At 45.9% G+C, this 26,067-nt stretch overlaps 1 protein-coding gene across 3 annotated transcripts in view; it reads right to left on the bottom strand.

Annotated features, from left to right (window-relative positions):
* Positions 1–26,067, bottom strand: part of SAMD11 (sterile alpha motif domain containing 11) — a 326,641-nt gene that overhangs the window by 299,654 nt on the left and 920 nt on the right. The window lies entirely within an intron of this gene.

Raw genomic sequence — 26,067 nt, 5'->3', positions numbered from 1 at the left:
TTAAGAGTTACCACTTACGAATCTTTTAAAAAGATGAGTTGCATCACACAAAAAGGAGAGGGTGAGAACACAACACAGATCTGCATAAAATTCGAATAAGCTGATTTAGATGCCTAGATACAAATGCAGAAATAATAGGTTGCATCCAGTGCTAGTCCTACTCAAGAGGAACCAACCCACCAGCCATAATGTGGAAGCCCGTAGGGCAGCTCAGTCTGCTATGCTTGCAAGTTGTTGATGGGTAAACTTCAAGGTTACTCTGTTCTCCCTTCTTTAAAGGTAAAGGTAAAGGGACCCCTGACCATTAGGTCCAGTCGCGGACGACTCTGGGGTTGCAGCACTCATCTCGCTTTATTGGCCGAAGGAACCGGCATACAGCTTCCAGGTCATGTGGCCAGCATGACTAAGCCGCTTCTGGCGAACCAGAACAGCACACGGAAATGCTATTTATCTTCCCGCCGGAGCTGTACCTATTTATCTACTTGCACTTTGATATGCTTTCGAACTGCTAGGCTGGCAGGAGCAGGGACCGAGCAATGGGAGGTCACCCCGTCGCAGGGATTCGAACTGCCAACCTTCTGATTGGCAAGTCCTACGCTCAGTGTTTTAACCCAAAGCGCTACCCGCGTCCCTCTTCTCCCTTCTTTAGGGAGTACTTATTTAGGTACTTTATCTTTAAAACAGACTGGCCTTCCGAGAGAGGATTGCCTTCCATAAAGTAGGACACACAGACACTCTATTGACATTGCCCATATACAGTTGGGATCTGAGTAGCAGACTGAGCAGGCACACAGGTCACTTGGGCACAGTCTGTTGTATGGGATTTCTATTTAAATCACAGCAATTATTTCTACATTTGCATCTATGCATATAAATAACCACATGCAAATGTGATGCAAATCTGTCTGCTCTTTTGTCCTGTTCCTTGCTTTTACATTTGTTTCAGTGACACCTAAAATCTGGAAACAAGCTCTTCACCAGAAGGGCTGTGGCTCAGTAGGAGAGCAGCTGCTTTGCACGAAGAAGCTCCTAGGTTCAGTCCTCAGCATCTCCAGGGAGGGACAGATAGATGGACCAATTGGTCTGACTTGGTTTAAGGCCGCTCCTTATCAGTATTTGAAATTCCCCAGGCACCAGGTGCATTTGGCGACTGACATCTCCATCTGGTTGAGTGGCACTGCTGCCTGAGCCAGGTGACTCACATGCAACAAAAGACGCACATCTTCTGCTTCCGCGCTGCCCTGTGAGTCAGCTGGCTCGCAGGGCAGAAACTTTGCTTCTGCACTTCCACTGCAATACTAAGCACACTTTCTTGAGGGTAAGAAAGCCCCTCCGGGTGTGGCAGGGCTTACTTCCAAGAAAACATACCGAGGGAGGAAGAGGGGGAAGAGCCCTCGTACCCACACCCCCAAGCTCGCCCACACCCACACACCTGTCTCTTGTGAGGCAGTTGCTCAGTGCTTCGGAGCAGCCATGCTGGACCGCCCTGCCCCCCCTCCCATGGCAGTATTAGTTCACACTTGGGAGGAGGGACACTGCTGTAATAGGCAAAATGTTAAATGCATGTTAAATGTGAAATATTTTAACATTGATGATATACACAATTCATTTTTTGCTTTGTAATATTGCAAAAAACCAAAAAAGGCGGCTAGACATTCCATTGTGGTAACTTGTACAGTGGTACCTCGGGTTAAGAACTTAATTCGTTCTGGAGGTCCGTTCTTAACCTGAAACTGTTCTTAACCTGAGGTACCACTTTAGCTAATGGGGCCTCCCACCGCTGCGCGATTTCTGTTCTCATCCTGAAGCAAAGTTCTTAACCCGAAGTACTATTTCTGGGTTAGCGGAGTCTGTAACCTGAAGCGTCTGTAACCTGAGGTACCACTGTATAATGTATATTAGTTTTTGTTGTTCTGTTTTGCTTTCTACATGGATGCTATTTCTTTTTCTGCATCTTATATTACTCTGTGCACTTGTAATTATGTACTTTTTATCTTACAATGAAGAATATAAAATAAAAAGGTGCCATATGGTGAATAGCTGACATATCTGAGTTCCTAATACTGCTTCCTATGTTCTGCCATTAGAGAAGGATCATGGATCAGTAGCAGAGCATCACTTTTGAATGCAAAAGGTTCAAGCCCCAGCTCCTTCAGGTAGGGCTCAGGGAGAGTCTCTGTCTGAAACCCTGGAGAGCTGCTGCCAGTCAGTGTACAGTACTGAGCTACATGGACTGGTCTGGCTCAGTGTACTGTGTCTTCCTAGTTTCCTTTGCAATGAATTTAGACACACACCCCATGAAAGATAAGTGGGGTAAAGAACAATAACCCAACAAAGTCTCAGCATCCTTGGGTGGCTCCAAAATGTTGAAAAACAGGATTTGGGAGATGCAAAATAAGGTGGGAGGAACACGCCCCACTTTCATCTCTCTTGCACTACAGGGTTTTATCCTTCCTCTCAGAGTTCCCTAACCCCCTCCTCTAGACTGCACCCCCCAAAAAAACCCTAGGCTTGTGCAGCATCCAGACGCCACAGGGATGCACGATGAGGCAGTGCCTGCGGGCCTCGCTCATCTCCGCCGCCCCTGACGCTCTTTCTGCCTCTTGCTTCACTGCTTCGCCTTTCCCTGTTCAAATTGCCTGCGGGAGGGAGGGGAGGAGGAGGGAGGGGAGCGGGTCAGGATGCCAGCCGCCGCCGTGGAGGAAACCTCCAGCAGAGTCACGGCAGCCCTGGGCTAATGGATGCGCGCCACTCAGGCGTGGTTGGAGCCAGGAATCGAACTGCCGTCCCTGGGGAGCTGCGGTGGCGGCGGCAGCAGCAACAGAAACAAATGGCTCTTAGCAGAAGCAGAAGAGTTGAGGCTTACATTTTAGATTCTTCACCTACACACACACACACACACACACACACACACACGTACATCTCTGAGTGCAAGATTGTGCAGAAGCCCAGCTGCCTCAGCAGGTATGGCCTCGTTAATGAGCAATTAGCTCCCAGCCTAATTGGGCAGCAGAATGGCTAATGAGCCCAACCTCTGCTGTCTGTGCCCTCATTATCCAGAGGCTCAGTCGGCGGGAATATTGAACTTCTGTCCCGCTTCCGTAAGGGCAAAGACTGGAGGGAGCACAGCTCTGGAAGAATAACCAGAGCCGCTGACTGCAGGGATGCTGTTTCCACCACCCTCCTGCTCCCAAAATCAATAATAATAATAATAATAATAATAATAATAATAATAATAATAATAATAATAATAATAATAGTAGGTTCTTTTTCTCTTCCTTCCTTGCCTAAAAATCTTCTGGCATCCCTCCTTGAAAACAAGACAAAACAAAATAAAACAGGAAGATTCATTCACTCTGACATGGGGGAAAGTCTGCTTCTAGGGCAGAACTGGGCAACTCTGGGGGAGATAATTTGTCAGGTGTGTCATGGCAGTGATGGGTAGAGTTAGAGCCAATGATGATAGCAGAGATGGGTGGGCAGACTGGGCCAGAGTTCCTGATGGTTCAAGCCAGAGCCAAAAATGTTCTAGATAACCATGGCTGCCTCACACAATACAAGTTCCCAATCCAGTACAGGTCTACTTGGAACGATAACTCATTGGGTTTGAAGTGAAGTATGCACAGCATTTTTAATTTTAGTAGAAGACAGCAACATAGATACTGAAAGTAGTTCCTTTCTGACTTTAGTGTATCCCTCTGCCCCCCCCCCTTTACGGCACACAAAGGAAGGTTAAAAGAAAGCAATCCCCTCACGCCATACAAGTAGAACAGAGTAATAAAATTAAATAAAATAACTTATCAATATGAATCACATAAAATACTGTCGTCTTCCACTTCCAGCCATATGTTGTTGTTGTTTAGTCGTTTAGTCGTGTCCAACTCTTCGTGACCCCGTGGACCAGAGCACGCCAGGCACTTCTGTCTTCCACTGCCTCCCACAGTTTGGTCAAACTCATGCTGGTAGCTTCGAAGACACTATCCAACCATCTCGTCCTCTGTCGTCCCCTTCTCCTTGTGCCCTCCATCTTTCCCAACATCAGGGTCTTTTCCAGGGAGTCTTCTCTTCTCATGAGGTGGCCAAAGGATTGGAGCCTCAGCTTCAGGATCTGTCCTTCCAGTGAGCACTCAGGGCTGATTTCCTTCAGAATGGAGAGTTTTGATCTTCTTGCAGTCCATGGGACTCTCAAGAGTCTCCTCCAACACCATAATTCAAAAGCATCAATTCTTCGGTGATCAGCCTTCTTTATAGTCCAGCTCTCACTTCCATATATCACTACTGGGGAAACCATAGCTTTTACTATATGGACCTTTGTTGGCAAGGTGATGTCTCTACTTTTTAAGATGCTGTCCAGCCATATGTATATGAAGCTATATCAGGGTTGTCAAGTTGGTCCCTACCGCCCACTACCGGGCGATTCAGGATTCTGGGTGGGCGCTAGGGGGTTCTACGGCACAAGCTGAATCCTCCTTCCATCAAGCACTGGTGGGCGGTAAGGAAATTTTACCTTCAAGAAAGATGCATTAGTGGGTGGTAGGTATAAAGAGGTTGACTACCCCTGAGCTATATAAAAAGAAGGGGAGGGCACTTAACAAGTGTAGGGGGCCTGGAGGGAGAGAGAAAACTAACAGAAGGAAGGAACTCAGATGGGATGGAGGAATGGGTGCAGGCAGATGGACCAATGGTCTGACTCAATATAGAACAGCTTCCTGTGTTCCTAAAGTCATAACATTGCCACTTGGGTTCAGAGCGAGGCAATTATAACCAAGACAGGCAAAAACTGATTTGTGGACAATCCATCACGGGGGAGAGGGGTGCGGGGAGCAGAAGGCATACAAATAAATTGGCAGTGATGGTGATGGTGAAGATGCCTGCAGGCATCTGGCTGGCTACTGTAAGAACAGAATGCTGCGCTTAGGTGGGCCACTGGCCTCATTCAGTAGGCCTCTCCTTACACTGTTACAATTATAAAAGTATCTGTTCACATAGCACATCCTTCCTTTGGATGCAGTTACAGTGGTACCTCGGGATGCGAACAGGATCCGTTCTGGAGCCCCGTTCGCATCCTGAATAGAACGTAAGACGCGATGGTGCGTCTGCGCGTGCGAGGGTCGCGTTTTGCCGCTTCCGCGCATGCACATGACCTCATTTTGAGCGTCTGCGCATGTGGTGAAACCCGGAAGTAACACGCTCCGTTACTTCTGGGTTGCTGCTGAGCACAACCCGAAAACACTCAACCTGAAGCACATTCAACCCGAGGTATGACTGTACATGGCTTTTTGGTCCCAGCAAGCAAGGACTGTACCTTCCTACATTTATAAGTGAGAACACCACCATTCACCCTTTCTCTCAGTACAGTGGTACCTCTGGTTACATACTTAATTCGTTCCAGAGGTTCATTCTTAACCTGAAACTGTTCTTAACCTGAAGCACCACTTTAGCTAATGGGGCCTCCCGCTGCTGCTGCGCCACCGCCGCACGATTTCTGTTCTCATCCTGAAGCAAAGTTCTTAACCCAAGGTACTATTTCTGTGTTAGCAGAGTCTGTAACCTGAAGCGTCTGTAACCTGAAGCTTATGTAACCCGAGGTACCACTGTAACCCTGTCAAGGCTCCCTTCCCAAATGGTACAACCAAGGAACTTCTGTGTAAATAAGAATGGAAGCTTTATTCAAGGTTTCCAACACTACAGGTCAAGCTATGGGCTCAGATTGCTACAGGCACGGCTAGTGAGTTCGGGAACAACACCAGGGATCTGAGACCAGATTAAAGATGCAAACATGTCTCCACAAATTACTAATCCCCTCCTGTGAGCTTTTAAAGGTGAGATGTGGTGCACGCATTCACAAGACTCTTTCTCCCACATGCCTGCCCAAATGAGGGTGTGGGTCTGTTACCAGTGGCGGAGGTGGTGCAAAGCTCTTGGTGATGGGATGGTTAGTCCCCCTGCTTTCTCCTCCAGTTGTCCAGCCTCCTGATTAGTCAATGCCCCCCCCCCGCCATAGCTAGGGAATCTCTCTGCTCTGGGTGGGGCAGGACAAGAGGTTAGCACAGGGGTCAACAAACGTTTTCAGCAGGGGGCCGGTCCGCTGTCCTTCAGACCTTGTGGGGGGGGGGGCGGACTATATTTTGAAAAGAAAAAAAAATGAACAAACTCCTATGCCCCACAAATAATGCAGAGATGCATTTTAAATAAAAGCACACATTCTACTCTTGTAAAAATACCAGGCAGGCCCCACAAATAACCCAGAGATGCCTTTTAAATAAAAGGACACATTCTACTCATGTAAAAACACGCTGATTCCCGGACCATCCGTGGGCTGTATTGAGGTGATTGGGCTGGATCCGGCCCCTGGGCCTTAGTTTGCCTACCCATGGGTTAGCAGGTCTTCCCACCCTAACCTCTAACAGCAAAGGCGCTTAGGGCTCTTCCTTTCCCGATGTTCCCCACTAATAACAGCATCCTCCATGCCTCCTCTGCTCCAATGGCTACTGCTACCTCAGTTGGGTAGGAATTAAAACGTACCCTTTCAGGTGCTCCCGAGCCATAAGCCTTAGCTGAGGTAGGGAAAGGGGGGGAATTTGGTTCAATTGACATTTTGATTTGCAAATCCATGAAACAACATGCAACGTGAAATGCAGCTACCCTTCAAAATTTTCACTGCACGGAGAGCATCAAGGAAGCCTCTTAACAATAGGCCAGCTGGTCAAGCAATTCAAGAGATAGGAGAAAAATTAAATTCTGTTCGCAATTAAAGCCTACCAGATTTGCACTTTCCAAAACAACTGAAACACAACCATCCTTTCAGAACCACTACAAAAAGCGCGCATTGGGAGAAAGTATGCAAAGAAATGCTTACATTAGCTAAAGTAACGTATGGTGGTGCATTATAGATTAAGGGAAATTGCTTGCAAAAAAAGCGTGTTTTGGAGAAATGTGCGTTAAAATACTGAAGGATTTTCATGAGAGCTCTTTTTAAAATAATAATAACAACAATATATTGATGGACAGATGTGGAGCTGTGGATAAATGAATAGTTGGAAAATGAGAGAAACAAATTGTAAGATTTCTCCATGATCAGATTCAGCCTGGCTTGCCTTACAAGCCAAAGTCTCGCTACTCCTGGATTTCTATGGAGCTGACAAGAGCTGAGAAAAGCTGTTTCTCTTTGCAAGTCTGTTCCGTTCAGTTGTGTCTTCTCCTAGTGCTCCTTTTCCATTTATTTCTCTCTCCTTTTTTTGGATGCTTTCAGAGAGCCCTGCTCCTGCCTTTTCCCCTTGCCCCCCCCCGCCTCCTCTCAGTCATATTTTATTTATTACTTCCTGATTCTTAACGAGCCAGCTCCTTCCCCAATCATCGCTAATTAGATCGCGTGTCCCTTCATGAGCAGAGACATGCAAACGCGGCAGCACACACTTCCACCAAGGCCCTTCAGGAAATCGATGGCTGCGTCGCCCAAAGGTCACATCGCTCATGCAGACATGGTTTAAGCTCGTAAGCCCAAACCATCGCCAAGTGGGATTAATATTGCATTCCGCAGAGGCGGCAGACAACGTCACTGTGGCCTCAATGCTGCGTTGATATTACAGAAGCACCTTAAAGATAGCAGCTCTCCTTGGTTTTATAGATATCCCTCTCTTTCCCCACCTCCTTGACAGGCTCAAAGCGCCGGCTACGGGCTTCAGGTTGCACCTTGTTGATTTCAAAGTCACGTCTCAGCCTTTGATATTGTCAAGATGTTTTCCAAGCCAGAAAGATGGCCTTTGAATTTCCCCCCTCCCCCCCAGGGTGAATCCACCAACGGCCTCCAACACAGAGAAGACGCGCCGAAGGCATGAGCATCATAATGGAGTGGGGGAGAACTGAGAACTGGGAGAGGATGGAGAGGCAGGTGCTTTGAAGGGATACATCAAGGAGCAATGGGATGCAAGAGCATGAAATATCCCAAAAGGCAAGTGAGCATTGTACGAAGGTACCTGCTGTAAACCTGGTTCCTTGCCTAGTATGACAGAAGCATATACCAGTAAGGCCATTTCTGTTGTGCGCCCACTAACAACAGACAGAGGAGGCTGCCCGCTCTCTGTGTGCATGATATACTGGTTTGGCTTTGCCTCTTTCCGACAAGGCTGCCCACGCTGGTACTACATTGGGTGTGATGTGAATGATGACCTGATTGCACCCCACATTCAACGCAGAAATGCTACAAGACTTTACAGGCTTTTCCAGAAGAGGCTGCCTGTTGCGGCCCTGTGTGAGGCAGAACCATTTAGGTTCCACCAGTCAACTTGCATAATGCGCCATATAACATTTATAGTATACGAACATGCATACACATTACAGAATTCATTCGCACTTTTTCCTGAGCGTGAAAAGGAACCTATTGAACCATGTAGATTCACTCAGGCTCCATTCTAAATGGTTTCTACTGAGCTTGCTGAGACAGAGTAAGGTAACTATAAAAACTAAAACAGATTTATGTAGTAACTCAGTCTTTGCTAACCAGGTACCTTCTAGATGTTTTAGGCTACACCTCCCATCAGTCCCAGCCAGCAAAACCAATGGCCAGGGATGATGGGAGTTGTAGTCCAAAACATCTGGAGGACAACAGATTGCCAGATGCTGCTAAATAGCTAAATTAAAGTCCTGCTGGAAAGAAACGACTTTCACAAGGACTTCTACAGACTGGGTACCAGGACAGAAGGGATGCAGAAGCATGGGCTGCCTCCCATGGTGACAATAGCAATTTTGTAAACCAGCAAGGTTTAAAGTTACCAGGTTGCATTTTTTTGGTCCTTGATGGCTCCCATTTAACTGTAGGGGGTGGGGCACAGATGTGAAATGGAGGGGGGGCAAAACCTTCCCCCTATCTCTATGACTGCTGCTGTTGGGGGTTACTGCAGCAAGGAGGGTCCTTAGTCTTTCCACTCTTCCCATCCCCCAGTCACAACGATGTTCATTTTGCCTGGCATGTGTCGACTTTTTTGCAGAACACTCAAGCTTACAGTCAGTATCAGAATCCAACAGAACAAACCTGGCATGGACAGCTAGGCAGCTTTTGTTCTGGAAAAGTAACATCTACACAGCAAAGTTAGAAACATGGGAATCTGCCTTATACTGAGTCAGACTTTTATCCCTTCTTGCTCAGTGTTGTCTACACTGACTGGCAGCAGCTCTCTGGGATTTCAGACACAGGTCTCTCCTAGCCTTACCTGGACATGCTGGGGGGTGGAACCAGGAGCCTTCTGCATGCAAACCGACTGCTCTGTCACTTAGCTATGCCCTTTCCCTTAAGACATTGGAATATAGGAAGCTCCAGGTGTAGGCCATCTCCAGCCCTACCTGGAGATGCTGGAGATTGAAGATGGGACCTTCCGCATGCAGAACAAGCCCTGCCCATTGATCTATGACCATTTCCCTTAAACTTAAGAACAGGCAAGTCTGATCCAGCAGTAAATGAAAATGATTAGAAAATGAAAAAATGTGACAAACAGTCGCACCCAAACTCCTGACAGCTGGGCTTGCCTCCCCAGCTCCCAATTAAAATCAGAGGGGCACTTTTGTACTGCCCTGGTGAATGAGTCAGTGATCTGCATGTGCCTCCTGGGTTAGAGGAAGGCAAGCTTAGAGCAACAAGTTATGCAAAAATGTGGCAGGTATGCAATGCCTGGAGAGTCTGTCTGATCCAAGAACACCTGATACACGGAACTGATGAAATTACCGTATTTTTCGCTCTATAACACGCACCAGACCATAACACGCACGTAGTTTTTAGAGAAGGAAAACAAGAAAAAAAATATTCTAAACGAAATAGTGGATATATGATTTTTGTGGTTCATGCTGTGATCTGACAGTTTGGAGTAGCCCAATGCAAAAATCCTGAGGATCCATGTTGATCCATGCTTTGTAACCACGGAGGAGGGAAGGAAGGGGAACCATGGATCCTCCGCTCACGACTGCAGCAGATCCCCCCCGCCACCCGCAGGCATTCGCTCCATAACACGCACAGACATTTCCCCTTACTTTCTAGGAGGAAAAAAGTGAGTGTTATGGTGCAAAAAATACGGTACTTGCTGCCCATCTCCCCCAGTGGAGGCTTGTTGGAGAGACCAAATCGGTGACTCACACAGAGACACATGGTTTGGGCTCACAAGAATTTTATGCATGCAACTCATTCATTTCAACATGGACATTTTCACTGTTGGCACTGGTGTTGTGGAATACAGTCCCTACGAAAAAACGAGAGGTTCCATCTGTATTGGCATTCTGCTGGCTTTTAAAAATACAACCATTTACATGGACATCCCCTTGATATCTTGACTCAAATCTCCTGTTTTACACTGTTGTGTTGTTTTAAAGGGATTGTTTTATTGTGGTTTTCCCCCATTATGCCATATTTTTAAATTATTCTGTATTTTAACAATGAGGTGCAATGCTGGATTTTATGCTTTGTAAACTGTTTAAATGCCACCTGGGCATTAAGTGATATAATAATTAATTAATAATAGTATTAATGGTAGTTTCTCTGAGCTAGGGATGGGGAGAAATAAAATTCAAACTGCACTTAAAAGTGAGTCTACCTAGTTTGAAACAACACGAAGACCTAAGCACAGCCATCCATCAAAACCCACACTTTTTTTCCAGTTTCTGAAATGCAGTTCTCTAGTATTCTCATATAAAACTCTCTTCTCCCATGAAATCGCGAAATTTGGCTTTCAATATGTGTTTTGCTGCTTTTGTTTTTCTACATTATCTGCTCTTGATTTGGAAAACACAACCTCTGTACCGCATGAATGTTTTGTAACCTTGATTGTGTTTTTTTGTTTGTTTGTATACTTGATTTTATGTTAATTAAAAAACAAAACAAATCAGAGAGAAGACAGGATAGATCCCTGCCTTGGCCGTCTGGCCGTGTTGGCCTGAGGGCATCCTCCTCCTCCTAATTCCCCTGAGCCATCCTCCTCAATAAACTTCCTTTTCCAAACAGAACCAGAGCATGTTCCTAAGAGATAGGCACTGAACTCTCGTTCAACAGTCACACTCCATGGAAGGAAAGGCAGGCTGGGACAATCTCTGTGGCCTGTTATTGCACAGGTCAGACTGGGTTGTTAGAAAAGGCGTCTTCCAGGTTTGGAAACCTATGTTGCTGCAACTGTGGCTGTAGCTGGGGAGGCGGGGGAGGGCACCAGAAAAACTTTGTGGCATTAAATAGATATATCAAGAGAAGACAGGCAATGTCTGCGTAGGGCAAGGAAAAATAGCCTAATTGCTGACCGTATGTTACAAATGATTTTATGGGAGAATTTAACTGCAAAGTGGCTTTTGCTGTGTTACCCTCCTTGGCCTCGTGGCTGTTTCCATGGAAATAAATGGGAGCACATTCTCTGTCTCTCTTGTGTGCTTGTGGTTTGTTGGTTTTTTTCCGTGAAATTCTGATTAAAATCACTTTGGGAGGAAAAACGGCAGCTTTCAGGGAAATCCTGCTAAGCTTTTCCTTACCCAGGTGCCATCTTTTCGGAGAGGAGCATAACACATCAGACTTGGCTTGTAAGATGTTGTTGCTCTTCAAGAAAACAGAAATAAGCCAATAAAATTAGGGGTCAAGTGCAGAATCCAACTTCTTAAGTATTTTGAATTCATATTTATTTAAAAAAGAAAAAGTTTCTGGTTCTTATGGGCTGCAAAGAGATGCCCGAAGGTTTGTTGGGTTTTCTATAATGCTTCTTGACTGGGGTAGCTAAAGTCCATTAAGATGTCATAAAGAGGACTCAGGTGCCAGCTTTTCAGAGAGCAGTTTAACAGACTGGACCTGGCATGTATTATGTTGTGGTTCTTTATAAAAGCAGAAAGCAGCAAATAAAATTAGCAGGTAACATGCAGCAATAACACCCACCTGTCAATCATGTGATGCCGAATTTAACCTGTGAGGCTGATCCTGATATGAGAAACTGGCCCATGGAGCCAAAAAGGTTCCCTACAACATTGAATTTGACAGATCAGTGGTCTCATTCTCACTATAAATCAGCTTCCTATATATAAAGGAAAGCTCAGTGCTCTAACTCAGCAGTTAGAGCATCTATCTGGCATGCAGAAGGTCCCAGGTTCAATCCCGGACATCTCCAGATAGGGCTAGGAATGTCCCTTGCCCAAATGCCCAGAGAGCAGAGACTGACCAGTGGTCTGACTTGATGTAAGGCAGCTTCACCACAAACCAGAATATGATACAACTGAAATGGGCAAAGTGTGAGTCAGGGGCTGTTCAGCTGACTAACCATGATAGAGACTGTTCCAAGTGCATTAAATAAGTTCACCAGTTGCATTCAGTTTTGTTGTAAGATGCATCGCTTTGTTTGTCAAAGGAAGAGAACTGCTGGCTGACACTTAGCTGAGAGAGCCAAGGCAAGGCCACCGGAGGTTCTGGAATAATGTCCCCACTTGCAAATGAAATGAGACCAGCACAGGCTTCTTCTGCAAGGCTCCAGGAACTTGTAGAGAGCGGGAGTTAAACTTGTGACCTTGCATCCCTGCAAGAGACAGAACCCCTAAATCAAAATTAAACCACTTGCACCCTGAGAGGGCACCCTCAGGGTCACTTCTCCCATGCCAGCACTGGATGGGTCAAGCTGTGTTAATGGCTCTGCGGGACTTTCCTGCAAAACAGCTCTCATTTGCTGGAACAGGCCAATAGAAGCTCCTGCAGAGAACGGAAGAGAGCTTTTTATTGAGGGGGGGAAAGTGTAGATAGCCAAATTTGCAGGGTGCGGGTAGTATCAAGATTTGCTGCAACCATCATGGATTCTGAGCCCATGGCGCCCCCAATTAGCTCTGGCTAAATGAGGGAACTGCAGGGAGAGACTCAAGGAAGCTTCTTAATAGAGTAGTACCTCTGGTTAAGTACTTAATTCGTTCCGGAGGTCTGTTATTAACCTGAAACTGTTCTTAACCTGAAGCACCACTTGAGCTAATGGGGCCTCCTGCTGCCGCCGCGTCGCTGGAGCCCAATTTCTTTTCTTGACCTGAAGCAAAGTTCTTAACCTGAAGTGCTATTTCTGGGTTAGCGGAGTGTGTAACCTGAAGCGTATATAACCCGAGGTACCACTGTACAGTATTAAGGCAGAAGGGGTCACGTGATACTAGAGACTGGGGAACTAATTCGATTCACTTCACATTTAAAAGTGAACCTATCTAATTTGGACTTTCCAAAACAATAGGAGAACCAAAGCAAAGCCATCTTTTGATATGCAGGCTTTTCCAAATTTTACGATGCAGGTCTCCAATCAAACAAGACTTACAAAAACACGTATTTTCAGAGAAAGCGTGCACAAAATTAGTGAAATTAGCATACAAAAATGAATTACATTATGGAACTTTTCACTGCAAAAGTGTGAATATTGTTGTCAAAACTGCAAAAAAAAAATTTGCTTATCTGGAGAATTTTGCACTAAAATGCTGACAAATTTTAATGAAGATTTAAAAATTGCTGCAAAAATGTGGAGAACTGAATTCTGATTGGAAAAATGAGAAATGAAGCCAACCAAAACGGACAGATCTGCCCATTCCTGCTTGACTTGCCCTTTAAAGGCTTCCAGGTCACTGCTGCTCGCTGGTTTGAGCCAGAAGGGGGTGCTTTTGCTCCTCCTCCTCCTTACAGATCAGAGATGGGGAAGTTGGTGGCTGCCCACATGATGCTAGACTTTAGCTCCCATAATCATAGTCCATTGACCATGGACTATGCTAGCTGGAGGCTGATGGGGAATTCTCTGGGAAGCCACAAGCCCTCCCACTTCCCTGTTGCAGATGGAGGTTGCCTCAGCGTCCTCATGCCTCTTCAACTTTGCAAGTGGGAGGCTCTCTGCCTGCTGCTCCCCGCACCCACCCGCTCGCAGAGAGGTACTTTCCTACTCCTAATCCCCACACGGGATGCAATTATAAATAGACGACCGGGAATCGTCGGCCAGAAGAGGCACACATTCTGGGACTGGGACCAGCGACCCCATCCCTTCTCATCTTACCAACACAGTCACGACTGGCGGGAAAGTGGCAGCGCCAACTCTCCCAGAGCGTCTCAGATACTGCTGAGCTGGGTTGGCGGAAACGCAGCAGTCCTGGCTCCTGTTCAAGCCCAGAATGTGATGAGTACGCCACCCAAGGCCCGTCAGGCAGGGAGCCTTTGCTGACATGTGCAGATTTGCACCTGTGTAAGCCGAGTTGGGAGACTCAGAGCACCGTGGGGGCAAGTGGACAACCATCACACCAGAGTACCAAAACCACCTGGGAGTGGATGCACTTTTCGCCCCCTTTGGCTTCTGGGAGAAGTCCTTCAGACAGCTGTAGCTAATGCTATGTTTTCGATGGCATCTAAGTGAAGACTTACTTCTTAATTCTTTTTTAAGATCATGTTTGTTTTTTTAATAAAAAAAAAACATAATCGCTGCAGAGATTTCTAATGTTTTAAATGAGAGAATGCACATTAATATTCTGTTTCTATATCCTGTGTTCTCTTAAATGATTTCCATTCTACGCTGCTTCAATTTTTGGAAAACTGGACTATAAAAAAAGATAAATCAAAGAAATCCAAAGAGCTGTGATCAACACGTTTTTAAAGGAAAAAACTGGAAATGATTCTTAGAAATGTTTAGTTGGGGTTGGCGGTTATTTTAATTTGGGTATAACTGTAAACTATTTATTATTGTTGTTATTATTGCTGCTGTTGTTATTGGTTTCTATTGATTTATTGGTTTGTTTGTTGCTCGTATAGGATATTTTGTTTTATAATGTTTGATGCTTTGTTGTGTTTTTATATATCTTGTAAGCCGCCCAGAGTGACTAGGGAAACCCAGCAAGATGGGCGGGATATAAATTTAATAAATATTGTTATTATTAAATGTGACAAAGATAAATTATTGAGGACAGTGAAAAATTGAAACTTTGTGAACTTTCAGGGAAGGGCTGTAGCTTAGTTCATTGAATTGTAGAGTTGGAAGGGACCCCCAGGGTCATCTAGTCCAACCCCCTGCAATGCAATATGGGGCTCAAACCCACAACCCTGAGATTAAGAGTCTCATGCTCTACCGAGCCATGCTAGTTGTAGAGCAGCTGCTTGGCACCCCAGTTATGTCCGAGAACATCTCATCTAAAAGCCCTGGAAAGCCACTGTCAGTCTCATTGTAAGGCAGCACTCTATGCGGAGGAGGCCATAGCTTAGCAGTAGAACATCTGTTCTACACGCAGAATGCCCTGTGCTCAATCCCTGGCATCTCCAAGTTGGTTGGGGAAGATGCCCCGCCTGAAAAACTGCAGAGGTGCTGCCAGTCAGTGTAGACAATACTGCCCTGATAGGCCAATGGCCTATCTCTGGGCAAGGAAGGCAGCTACCCATCTTCCTATGCTTGCTTACAATTTTTGAGCGCTTTATTAAGAAAGCAAGCCTGTGAATACAGAAAATGTATTTATTGAAATATTTCTATTACAAAAACAAAAATTCATGCTGCAATAAAACGCTGTATTAGAAAAATCAATACTCATCAATAAAAATCAGCAAAATCAATCACAGTGTCCAAGAGCATCAGGAACTATTGTTGATAATAGCAAAAGCCGTGAGAAGCCACAGGTATGTGGTCCACTCCAGCAAGAATACGCCACAGTTGGTGCTTGTTTGAGCTCAACAGGGAGAGTATGGCACAACAGAAAAGGTGGTGCACCCATGATTTAGAGCAATAATCACATTGGGAGGGGCATTCTGTCCTCTTGGGTGTGTTTGAGAAAAGGAGGGTGTCTGGCAGCCTTACTCCGGCTGCATTTACATGTAATAATAAGCTAAGAACTCTGGCGAATAATGGCTCTTTCGAGAAGGTCAGCATTTTACAAGTGCATACCAGGAAATCCAGGTTTCCGCAATTAAAGTGGATTAAAATGCACTGTTACCCTAGTGCCACAAACTCACTTTAGAAAAAGAAACAAACTTTTTGCAGTTAGGAAAGAGTTGGGGAGGAAATACCTTGAAAATTGCAAGATGAGCGAGGGATGAATGGGAAGATGTATAAACACATTGCAAGCAAATGAGGACGAACGCTCATTGTCACATAACTGCCGTGTAGGGAAGTCAGAGAATTCTGGCGGGAACAGGTGACAGAAGCAGAAACGGTTGATGCTCGCTGATTCATCCCGTGTCGGAATGGAAATCAATAGTGTGTCTCCTCCCCCCTGCCCATTTAAATTGTGTTTGCATTGAAATGACTTGTGTGGAAATAATTATGTCACTATCTTATACGGCAGAAAGATGTACGGCGGTTCGAATCCCCGCAACAGGGTGAGCTCCTGTTGCTTGGTCCCTGCTCCTGCCAACCTAGCAGTTTAAAACCACATCAAAGTGCAAGTAGATAAATAGGTACCACTCCTGCGGGAAGGTAAATGGCGTTTCCATGCACTGCTCTGGTTCGCCAGAAGCGGCTTAGTCATGCTGGCCACATGACCCGGAAGCTGTACGCCGGCTCCCTCGGTCTATAAAGTGAGATGAGCGCCGCAACCCCAGAGTCGGCCACGACTGGACCTAATGGTCAGGAGTCCCTTTACCTTTACCTGAACTGCAGAACAGAAACAGAGCTGACTGTGACAAAGACAGGTCAGAATGGACACTGCTGCCTTCTGACAGCCCTGCCACCCTGCAAGCAAAGCAGAATGAACATAGCATGACTTCTGTTTAACCTTTGTGCAAGCAAATCAGGACAGACGTTCAGTCAACAGGTTGTCTGGAAGAACCCACTGCGCATGCAGCCCCAAAACTCTCACTTGGCTCCCCCTTTCACACAAACAAGTTGAACCAAGGAGAAAGGGCACAGCTCAGAGTTAGTTCCAATATTATTGTTTGCTTCTCCCCAACAAGCCAGGATTCAAGAACAAACTTTGGGGTGAAGCAGGGCTGGCCCTTCCACGAGGTCAAGCAAGGCAATTTCCCTCAAGCAGCCAGGGCTGAGAAGCAGAAAATTGGTGCCCCCTCTGGCCTGCGGTTCTTTGTCTGGCTGCCAGTCCAGTCAATGATGCTCCTTCTGCCCACTGTGCAAAATGCCTGCTCACTGTGGGGCCCTTTAGAGGGTCTGTTCTGTGCCCTTGCTCAGAGAAAAGGGGTCGTCCCTCAGAGCAAGGTGGCCCATGAAAAGTGCCTGTACCACTGCCAATTTGCCAATGCAGCTAGAAAATCCTTTTTAAAAAATCATCTTAAAAGTTACTGTTCTGTCTGTTCCACCTGACGAAGCCACAGCAGTGCAGGTCACTCTCCTGGGCCACCGCACCCAGAAAATGCCTTCCTCTGAAGAAGGAAATCCTTTCTCAGAGCAAGAGCACCATGTTAGCATGGCAAAATAAGGTGGGCATGAGTGTGGCGGGTGGGTGAGTGGTGGCAGATGGCAGTGAAACCACCTGCCTCAGGTTGGTCCAATGACATGTACCGACGCTGGGTTCAAAACTGGCTAGCGATTCTGGCTTGTTAGGGAGAGACAAGCCATGAATCTGGGTTCAGACATAATGCCAAGCTGTTGGCTTCCAGGGATTGCGGACCCGCTCACATGCAAAGGGGGAAGTGTGTGTGTATGTGAGAGGGGTGCATTTATTAATCCAAGGTGCCTAGCTTCTAGGAATGTGGATACTGAAACCATTGTTCCATACAAGTCCAATTTTACCTATCTCAACCAGCAGGAGGGGCTCTTCAAAGGTCTCTTGTACCTACAGCCAAACCTCGGTTGTCAAACATAATCCAGAAGCTGTTCAACAACCGAGGCGTGGCTTCCGATTGGCTGCAGGAAGTTCCTGCACTCAAGCAGAAGCCACGTCAGATGTCCGGCTTCCAAAAAACATCTGAAAACCAGAAAACTTACTTCCAGGTTTTCAGCGTTCAGGAGCCAAAATGTTCCAAAACAGAGGCGTTTGGGATCCGAGGTTTGACTGTATTTGACCACACAAACTGCAGACGCTGGGGACTGAACCTGCACCCGTCTGAGTGCAGAGGAAATGCTTTTTCAGTGAGCAGTCATCCTTGCCCTGCTTCCCGAATACCTATATTATGAAATTATAATAATTTAAAACCTTCTGCCTCTTAATAGGAGCATTGCTTTAGCTGATTCTACTTGAAGGGAAGTCAAAATTAGCTGCAGCTTTCTGCTAGTTACATTCTGTGGCACAGCGGGGTTTGCATCTATGAAATTTTATTTTTGTACTTGTTTTATTTATAGCTCCCTGCTTCTGCCCCAGCAGGGCACACAAGATGGCTAATCTGTATAATAGCACCCTGTGGAAAGGAAGGAGGGGAGGCAAGTTAGCTGCAGAACATGTGCTTTGTATGCGGAAGGCCTCAGGTTCAGTCCCCAGCATCTCCAGATAGGGCTGGGAATGCCCCTGCCGAAGCCCTGGAGAGCTGCTGCCAGTCAGTGTAGACAATGCTAACCTATATAGACTAAGGGTCTGACTCAATGGAAGGCAGCTACCTATGTTCCTATAGGGGAATGGGCTGTGATTCAGAGGTACAGCACATGCTTTGTATGGCAAAAGTCCCAGGTTTGATCCCTGGCGTCTCCAGGTATGGGGCAGGGGACCCACCTCAACCCCTCACTGCTAGCTGGTGTAGGTTATGCAGAGCTAAAAGGACCAAGGATCTGACTTCATCTATCATCTATCTATCTATCTATCTATCTATCTATCTATCTATCTATCATCTATCTATCTATCTATCTATCTATCTATCTATCAAACAAATATTTGTATTTGAAGGTGGTGACCAAGAAACAAGACTCCCACCTATTATACTCCATCTCATGGCTGAGTCTATAAATATAAAAACTCATTAAAACCACAAAATCAGCCAAATGAGCAGGATATGTATGTATGTATGTATGTATGTATGTATGTATAAACAAACAAACAAACAAACTACTACTACTATTACTATTACTATTACTATTACTACTACTACACAGTGAATAAGATGCAGCTGATAATCCAACAAGCATTATTATCTGAGCAAACAGTTTTGTTTTTAACAAATCCTAAAATACCACCAGTGGCATCGCTTGTCAGGGCTCGGATGGGTGGTGATGCCATAAAAGAGGAGCCACCACAGAGAAGGCCCTGCTCACCACTGAGAGGCTTTCACAACCAAGGTAGGAAAAGGCCTCTGAAGCTTGCACAGCGGCAGTTAGGAGGGGGGACTCCTGCGAGCATCTTTGCTCCAGGTGGTACAAGGCAGAAGTTGGTATAAGGCAGCTTTCTTTGTTCCTATAAATTGTTAGGGGTGAAAACCACAGTCTTCCTTGGGATTACAATGATGTGCTTCAGAGCACACCTGGCAGCCTTCCCCCACAACCTGCTGCCTTCCAGACATTTTTGGACTATAACTCCCATCAACTGCAGCTGATCCCAGGAAAGCAGGAGGGACCTAGGGACCAAGGGCTAAATACAGCTCCCCAGGCCTCTGTCTTTGGCCCTCAAGGCTCTTCCCAGGTCACCGCAAGCCATGACCCCTATTCACTTTCACCTGACTGGGATGTGCCCTTGAGCTGCCTCTTGCTAAACCTAGATGACGAGGCGGGCTGCATGTGTTAGCTTGTGTGTTGAGATCTATCTGATTATTGCACAGCAGGAACTTGGCCTGATATTTAAAGCAGTTGTGGGGAACTTTTGGTTTTTCCAGATGTTGCTGAACAAGTCCTATTATCCCTAGTCCTTGCCCATGCTTGCTGGGGCTGACGGCGGTTGTACAGTGGTGCCTCGCAAGACGAAATTAATTCGTTCCGCGAGTTTTTTCGCCTAGCGGATTTTTCGTCTTGCGAAGCACGGTGTCGGAAAAGTTTTGGAAAAGCTTCAAAAATCACCAAAAACCTCAAAAAAGGCTACCACACCGCGTTCTATGAGTTGCTCCTCAAAGTCAAGTCGCAACTGTATTAACGGTGTTAAGAAAAAGGAAACAAACTTGCAAAAAACGCAAGACGTTTTCGTCTTGCGAAGCAAGCCCATAGGGAAATTCGTCTTGCGAAGCAGCTCAAAAACCGCAAAACCCTTTCGTCTACAGAGTTTTTCGTCTTGCGAGGCATTCGTCTTGCAGGGCACAACTGTAGTTCAGCAACATCTGGAGGGCCAAAGGTAAGAGGTCTAAAGGTAAGTCACATCTGTTGCTCTACCCACATTTGCCACTGGCCACACTCACAACCAGCCACATGGCCCCCAGAAAGTTGCTTATGTGGCCCTTGGGCTGAAAATGTTTCCCCAGCCCAGTCAAAAAGGTTGCTTCCCAAATAAAGGTATCGCTCAGCTCTGTGTGTCTTTACAGCTTGTAATTCTGTGTTTATGGGGTAGTTTTTTGTTTTGTTTTTACAGTGTTGAAGGGTTCCCCCCACCTTTAGATCCCCTTGATAAAGAGATGACTCTCAAAATGTGTCAAGAACATATCATTTGGGCAACTGTTCCGCATACGGATTGCTGGTACCTCACATATAGCTTCTTAACCTTCCTCGCAACTCCCCAAAACCAGGATAAATTACACAAAATACAGTTAAGTTGTGTAAAAGAAGACAGCCTTAGTTTGCACAGTATGTTCCTCAGCATTTACTGCTGTTGTCCTTTGCAAAAACGTAGCTGTGTGCAACAGATTCCCAGTCGCGGAAGTCCCATTTTTTCGGGTGCAGAATCTGGAACTGTTGGTACTGGGTTTCGATGGGAGCACAGAGACTGCTGCATCCCCTACAGGTGGTAATAGGGAAAGTGAGGCTGTGCCAACGGGAGACGCGTTGCTTCCACGGTCTTGGCGTCACAAATGGATCATCGGTCTGTCCGCCTGTTGGCACCAACCTCCTTGGCAGGGGGGCAAGGGAGGCAGTGTGCAGACGTCAGAGACACAGCCGCACGCAGACACACTTGGAAGCGTGAAATCCAGCTCCCCCGCTGCTGACAGCCAGAACGGATTGGACAACTTTAGCTCATTGCTACGGGGGGCAGGGGAGAAGAACGCACATTGCAGGCGAGCGAGAATCCTGTTCTGATCAACACCCAGCTTGGAATTTCCCCATCTCCTGTGACTTGGCTCTTTCCTTGGCTGCCGTTCCCCAGCCGTGCCTGGAAACTGTGAAGCAAACACAGCTGGCCTTGAACTCCCATCTCCTAGACTCTTGCAAGCCAATGTCAGAACCAAACAAAACACAGCTTTTGGTTTTTCAGCTACTTTACAAATAGAAGAAACTAAGGGGGTGGGGGATTGGCTAGACAGCTCCAGCTGCCAGCTGGGTGCCTTTAGCAGAGGGCAAGGCACTGAGGAGTTCATGGTGAGGTAAAGGTATTTCTGAAGAACAGGATCATTATAGTATAAGGAACAATGCAGAGGTTACAAGGTGATTGATCGTATGCAGTTGCGGCGGCAAAGCAAGGCAGTAATGCAGTTCTGCAGAAGAGGGGGAAAGACCTCAGGTTGTGGTACTGGGTGCAAAAAGTTTCCAGTCCTCATGGATGCTTGAAAGAGTATCGGGTGGAATCTCAGAACTAAGCCAGAAAGGTGGCTGATTAAGTGCTTCTTTGTGGCAGCTGCCAACCTAGCAGTTTGAAAGCATATCAAAGTGCAAGTAGATAAACAGGTTCGCTCCGGCGGGAAGGTAAACGGCGTTTCCGTGCGTTGCTCTGGTTCACCAGAAACGGCTTAGTCATGCTGGCCACGTGACCTGGAAGTTGTACACCGGCTCCCTCAGCCAGTAAAGCGAGATGAGCACCACAACCCCAGAGTCGTCCACGACTGGACCTAATGGTCTGGGGTCCCTTTACCTTTACCTGTGGCAGATAAAGCCCTGGGTTCAACCCCCAAGGGCATATGCAGGGAGGGCTCAGAAAGATTCACCGCTTGAAATCCTAGGGAGATGCTGCCAGTCAGTGTAGACAACACTGAGATACATGGACCAGTGGTCTTGCTCAGTACAGGGCAGCTTCCTATGTTCCTAACATAGGAAGGAGGTCAATAATTCCTAGTAGTTGAAAAGCAACTTTTATATTTTATACAAAAATAAAATAAAACATTATTGAAACGCCACTCAGAATTATCTTTCTCCATTCCCGTATTATGAAAGCTCATGATCCCCCAATTATTTTGGTAATGGGAATACAATTTGGGACAGAAGAAAGGGCATTTTCACACAATGCGTAATTAGCTTATAGAATTCACTGCTACCAGATGTGACAATAAAGGCGGTCTTAGATTGCTTTAGAAAGTGGGAATAGACAAATCCATGAATGAGGACAGGTCTACCAATATAAATTAGTTATGATCGCTGAAGAGAACCTCAATTTCCAGAGGCAGTGCACCTCTAAATACTGGCTGCTTGGGGCAGAAACAGCATAAGGGGACTGAGCAGGGTGCGAGTTGCAGTCTGATTCAGTATAAAGCAGCAGCATCACTCCCACCCCCCAGAAAACCATCTTTTAGAAAGGAAGAAAAGGAAGCTCCACAGCAGGCAAGGCATTAAGAGGAGCTCCAATGTTTCATCTTCTGGTGGCTTTTGCTTTTCAAGCTGCAGCCTTCTAAAAGTTCAGTTTGTTTATTGCTTAGTCCCTTTGAGAACTGTGGTGTACCGTGAGTGCCCCCTAGTGTCTATATGAAAGAACTGAGCTTTATTTAATGCACTACTACAAACTAGCTAAGGGCCCATCAATTTGATGGGTGGTATTTGGAGAGACTGGGCTGCACGGGAACAATTCCCTTTAATAGCTGCAAAAGTTTCCAGCAGGGAGAGTGAGAGAACCAGGGTGGAACAACCAAAGAGGATGTTAATGCAGGATAAGTGGAAATTACATCTGGGAGGAAGGGAAATTATTATTATTTTCAGGACATAAGAAGCTCCCTTATTCAGAGTCAGATCATTGGTCCATCTAGCTTGTCATGTATACACTGACTGGCAGTGGCTCTCCAGGGTTTCAGAAAGGAGTCTCTCTCAGCTCTAACTGGAGATGCCAGGGAGTGAACCTGGGACCTTGTCTGAAGCCCTGGAGAGCTGCTGCCAGCCAGTTTAAACAGAACTGATTTAGATGAGCCAGTGGTATGACTCAGTATAAGGCAGCTTCCTGTGTTCCCAATCAGTTCATTTTTTAAGGGCTGTCACGTTCAGTCAAATAGTTAAATTAAGTAGATAAAAACATTTTGGATAGAATGAAATGGTGCCCCCCCCCATTAAACCAGGCGGCAGATTCTTAATTAGGTTTTTAATAAAAGTTCTTGCAAAAAGTACAGATGGCAAGCACCATATTAAAAGACACATTTCTTCCATGCGCTCTCTCTCTCTCTCACACACACACACACACACACACAAAAACCACACAGAATGTGGGTTGAGCAGGGAAAGACCAAAGTGGGGCCTAATTGGGCCCACCCAGCCTCCCTATTTGGCCTGTAAGGCCACTTTGGCAAAGGCATGCCCACCTGCCCTACACCAGACGACATATATGGTGGCAGTTGTAGGGCAAATAAAGACATGGCTTAACTGAAAGGGGAGGTTGCAGACACTGCAGATCAGCAGCATCTGCACACACCCCCATGGACATCACTTTACAAGTGCCAACTGATCAGCTGATCATGCTTAGCGCTATGCAAAAAAAATAGGTCACCTGTGATGTCAGGTGACCCGGGCAAGACAAATCTAGTCCATGGGACAAATCATGTTCTAGACCACCAACCAGATCCAGTTCCCCTTCTCTGTTCCAAGAGAACTGTTACTGCAACACGTCTGAGTTCACGCGGTTTGTTTCTCTGCACCCCTTTTGAATGACTGGATTTCATCATGTGCAATTTTTAAAAGAGTTATTCATTAATTGGTTAATCAGTTGAGATTAACCAAATCAGTTGAGATTAATTAAAGTGGGTGTCAGCCCAGTATATTTCTCATTCTGTATCACAGCAACAGAAGGCACCAGTAAAACCATGTAGCGAAAATGCTCAAGATATGTCTGAAGGGAAACTAAGATGTGTTGTAGCACAGCATACTGCCAGCTTCCTTTGAGTAATTTGTTTTGTTATGCAGAAGATCCCAGGTTCAATCCCTGGCATCTTTAGGTGGGGCTGGGAATGCCCACCCCCACCAGCCTGAAACCCTGGAGAGCCACTGCCAGTCAGTGCAGACACAATGCTGAGCTGGACAGGCCTTGGTCAGAGTTGACACAAGGCATTTTTCCTATGTTCCCTTAAGAGAAGGGGTGTAGCTCAGTTGTAGGACATATGCCTAGCTTGCAGAGGGCAATGGGTTCAATTCCCAGCATCTCAAGGTAGAGCTGAAAATGAACAACCACAAAATGGCTGCCACAGGGAGCATGGCATAACACAAAATGAAGAGACAACCATCCCAAAAAATATTATGCTTATCATAGGAAGTCACGCTATGCTGTGATGGTCCTGATTATGGAGATCACTCTCTCACACACAAAACACACAGTTACAATCTAATAATAACAGGAATCTTTCCTAAGTACCAGGAAAAAATATACAAGGTGGCGACTCCACTCTCATTTTACAGAAATTGCTTAGAAGGTATCTGTACATTTTGCCCCATACTATTCTTTCTAGGAGGGTTAGTGACTTCTTTTTATTGTTAAATAAAAAGTCTGGGGCACCTGCCCAGGGCACCACTGGGAGCTTTCATGGGTGCCCAGGTGCCTGCCAGGTTGGTGACCCCTGAAAGAAGCTGCCATCAAACCAAAATATAGACAGCAGTGCCATCTAGTGGTGAAAGGCACAAAATTACTCTTCCCAGGATGGTTTCATACTTGTTATCAGATTGTAGATCATAGAATCATAGAATCATAGAGTTGGAAGAGACCCCAAGGGCCATCGAGTCCAACCCCCTGCCAAGCAGGAAACACCATCAGAGCACTCCTGACATATGGTTGTCAAGCCTCTACTTAAAGACCTCCAAAGTAGGAGACTCCACCACACTCCTTGGCAGCAAATTCCACTGTCAAACAGCTCTTACTGTCAGGAAGTTCTTCCTAATGTTTAGGTGGAATCTTCTTTCTTGTAGTTTGGATCCATTGCTCCGTGTCCGCTTCTCTGGAGCAGCAGAAAACAACATTTCTCCCTCCTCTATGTGACATCCTTTTATATATTTGAACATGGCTATCATATCACCCCTTAACCTCCTCTTCTCCAGGCTAAACATGCCCAGCTCCCTTAGCCGTTCCTCATAAGGCATCGTTTCCAGACCTTTGACCATTTTGGTTGCCCTCCTCTGGACACGTTCCAGTTTGTCAGTGTCCTTCTTGAATTGTGGTGCCCAGAACTGGACACAGTACTCCAGGTGTGGTCTGACCAGAGCAGAATACAGTGGCACTATTACTTATTAGATGGCTTTGTAGTTATTTTTGCTGTGGATTTTAATATTTGCAGGCTGGATGCTTGTTATATTATGCTCACTGGGTTTCATTAATTTGATAAAATTAAATTAATACGTGGGGCCAAATTCCACGATTCCAATTGCGGCAAACTCTGAGCGTGTGGAGATTTTGCCCAACAGATGGCAATATCTTTCTTTAGAACTATGCAGCAATTGTTTGCACAATTTCACACATATAACCCTTATTAAAATCAGCTAATATGGCAATCCTCTCCCCACTGAGCTTGGAGTAACAGGCCTAATTGAACTCGGTGGGATTACTTCTGAGTAGGCATGCAAAGGCGGTAAATTAATCTCTGTGTTGCAGGAGGGATAACAAAAGGTGAAAGGAGAATGAGAGGTGAGACCTTGAGAGGCTGTGCTATGGAGAGAAAAAAATGGTATTTTCACTCTCTGTCTCTAAAGCACATACGGACTTGTTTTGGTAAACACCATCAAAGTCAAGATCCCAAAGTGTCATTGACACACTCGGATTGTAGACAAAAAAATGTATTATGGCAGAAGTTTTTATGTACAGTCCACCCTATCAGTTACATGAATTGTTGTTCCAAGCTGAATGAAATATCACACACACACACACACCCAAACACTCTGGTCTTCAACGAAACAACAATGAATCCTTTCTCCACCAGATGAGACCAGCACAAAAGGCTTAAAAACCAATCTGAAG

Source organism: Podarcis liolepis, assembly GCF_965112155.1.
Source record: "Podarcis liolepis genome assembly, chromosome: 7".
Taxonomy (NCBI): domain Eukaryota; kingdom Metazoa; phylum Chordata; class Lepidosauria; order Squamata; family Lacertidae; genus Podarcis; species Podarcis liolepis.
The sequence above is the reverse complement of the archived record's forward strand: the minus strand, read 5'-3'. Positions and strand labels throughout refer to the sequence as shown.